Genomic DNA, 3,432 nt, shown 5'->3' on the forward strand with positions numbered 1-3,432 from the left:
TCTGTTTTAATATCGTCGCGTTGGAATTTTTTACCGATTCGAAAACGCGAAACGTTTCGCTATGCCTGGTTCCGCTGTTCGCGGCAATCGTAGCCACCCACTCGCCACTGCTCGCTCATTCATCCACGATCATTTCCTCTGGCATAATGAGACGCACCACCTACGACGGGTTCAATACACGACAGAACCTGGATATACGCAATCCCGGTGCTCGTGTATAAATCTCGTTCTCTGCGTTCCGTCGACAAGAGGGGTTGATTACTTAGCAACGAGTTAAATTGAAAGTGGAAGTCTTCCGTTTAGCCAACGATTAACCGTGCAACACTGCCTCACTCGTTAACACTATTACTGTACGAGGGGAACTGAACCAGTAGAGCAATTTTAACAATGAAATTCACATACGAAAATGATAATTAACATTTAAATAAAGTGTCTTTGTACTTTCGAATCTTCAACCCCGTTTAACTGCAACCGAAGAGATTACACAGGCTGTCACGCTATTCACAGATCACGCGTATATGTACACGTGAGCTCGGACGTGTCCTCTTTCTCGATTCTCCGAAGCTGCCCGAACCAATTTCGCCTATGTACATAGATCGGAAAGTAAAAATGGCCCAGTTGTTCAAGAGCGAGACGGCAAATGTGAGCCTTTCTCTCTCGACTCCCACGAGATGGTCCGAAATTAGTTCGGACAGCTTCGGAGAATCGAAAAAGACGGCATGCGTCGGTTTGCCTTTGTCGAGTGTTCGAGCTCACGTGTACATATGTATACGCGTGATCTGTGAATAGTGTGAGAAAGGGAATGAGGTGTCCCCGGTGCACCCGGGGTCTCTGCCTGGCATCTCTGGTCTTATCCGCGGTGTTAGCGTCCGTTTCAAGGGGGGAAAGCGCCGCCAGGTTCGCGAATACCGTAAACCGGTCTCTCGAAATCGTCTAAGTCGAGGGGTACAAAAGAACCAAGTCGGCCTTTCGAGCAAAATAGTTTTATTTTCAACGAAGATCGGGTTGCTTCAAGCTGGTCAAGATGCAGATTATTTATCATTTAGTCGAAACTGTGGCGAACGAAAGCTTGCGAAGTAAAAGCAAAATCATGATTGTAATAGCTATGGACGTCTCCTAATGATCGTTTCGAGAAAACAAACCTCGAAAGCGATGCGTGACCCCTGTTACAAAGTTCGTCCATTTCGAAATCCGGACGCAACTTTCTCGAAATAAAAGTCACCGATTAAGCAAGAAAGTGCAAAGAAACCATCGAATGAGTTTTAATGAATGAATAGACACCTGCGGATGCCCCCGATGTACGAAAAAATTGTCGTTTCCAAGGAAGTTGACGGGGAGGGGGGGATTTACATTGCAAAGAGCTACAGTTCGGTTTTCTTTCGTCGACTTGCAACGGCTGGCGTTGCACTCGAGGTGACGCAAGATTTCTAAATACATACCAACTCGCTGAAGATTCACAGTGATGCAAATACAGGTCCATTTTGATCGATGATCCTCCAAGACCTTCGACACGCTGATTTTTATAGAAGCGAAAGAAGAGGATTTATCATTGTGCTTCCTCGAACGTTCTCCCTCCGCCAGATTTTTCGGGCCGTTGCGTTGTTGCTTGGTTGAAATTTTTAATTTCTTTTAACATAGGTTCTTGATCGAATTGAAATCGAGCATATCTAACTACCGGCCAGCGTAATCTGCTTTTCGAATTCAAAGTGACGCGAATCAATGCGAGGACACGCCTCGTTCTCAGCGTGGCATCAACATCACAATGAGCCGCGATGAGTTAGCGTTCAGGAATTTGGTAGAGATAAAACAGGACTTTATAGGGACGTGGGAGGGTCGAAAAGCATCCCTCGAGCCCTCCGTGCTTTATCTACGAGTGCCCCGGAATGTTAATGGACCCACGTTCGAATCGTCGAAAAAGAGACGAACCGAGAAACTGTACTCGACTCGCGATGCGAAACAAACAACATCCGAGTAATTAAAAATTCCCTTTGCTATTATTAATTATTAATTCCATGCTTTTGAATGAAATTTACGCGCCAGATTGATCGGTAAACGGAACGTTTACCGTTGCACGATGCTTCTCGTTGTTGGCAGAAAAAGGAAAAAGAATGTATTTACAAAGTTGTCGCCAAGGATCGAATCGGTAGAAAATACAGACGAATCGAACCGCGCCCAAGGGACGAACAATGGGAGAAACGCGTGGTGGGGGAAGAGGGAGAAGGCACGCATTCCTTCGCAACACGCCGCACCGCCGCCGCCGCCGCCGCCACAGACTTATCGCGAATGCACGTCGAACGAGCTTCGGTTCGTTCCACCTCTGGAATATTGCCACGAAACGCTCGTTGAACCGCGGACACTAATTTGCCGCGCTAATGAACCTCGCGAGAAAAGCGCAGGTTTCTTTTCACGTTTCCTCCTGGCGAACGGTGCACGTTAGATGCGCGCGAATCGCGAGGAATCGATCCACAGCGTCATTATACAGGATCGTTCAAGAACGATGGAGACACGCACGAAAAAAAGATCGAAAAGTTATTTGCCATTTTTCAATCCGATACTTTGGAGATTTCGAGGATTTTAATGTTTCAAACGGCAAACAACGCGTATTTTAGCGAAGAATATGTAGAAATACCAAGAAGAAAAGAAATCAAATTTTCAAACAGCCATTACTCCTACAATAGCGAACATATTCCAATGAAACTTTTTCCCGAAGTAGTGCTCAAAGGTACCTACAAGAAAGTATTAGACAAAATTTCCGTAGCGCATCAAACAAATTTATTAAAAATCAAAAACGAATTATTATGAAAAATCGTCAGGGTTGACATTGTTGCCTAAATTTTTCGGCGAAATTGAAAAGTTTCAAATCACTCTGGAAAAATTGTTTTCGATTGCAGGGATCAATTACAATCATTTTTGGTGAATAGACATACCCCTCGATTCCTACGCACTTTCGTGAAAAAAAATTCTTTACCGAAAATATTTAACTGTGACCCATCGGTGGTACATGATCAACACTGCCATCCACGGCAAAACGCCAAAGTTTGTCGTGGAACAGTTCGTCATCTTCGACGCTAGATGGCGCTTATTTATCGACCTCAGGCCCTCTGGTGCTAAAACGTCCAAGTTTGTCGTGGAATAATTCCTCATCTTCGACGCTAGATGGTGCTTATTTATCGACCTCGGGCCCTCTGGTGTTAAAACGTCCAAGTTTGTCGTGAAACAGTTGGTCATCTTGGACAGTAGATGGCGCTTGTTTATCGACCTCAGGCCCTCTGGTGCTAAAACGTCCAAGTTTGTCGTGGAAGAGTTTGGCATCTTGGGCGGTAGATGGCGCTTATTTATCGACATCAGGCCCTCTGGTGCTAAACCACAGAGAGCGCGTAGGTTTCTCTGGTCAGCCATTTTGCGTAGTCTATGGTGGAGGCGTCATGAAAT

Source organism: Colletes latitarsis, chromosome 6, assembly GCF_051014445.1.
Source record: "Colletes latitarsis isolate SP2378_abdomen chromosome 6, iyColLati1, whole genome shotgun sequence".
NCBI lineage: Eukaryota > Metazoa > Arthropoda > Insecta > Hymenoptera > Colletidae > Colletes > Colletes latitarsis.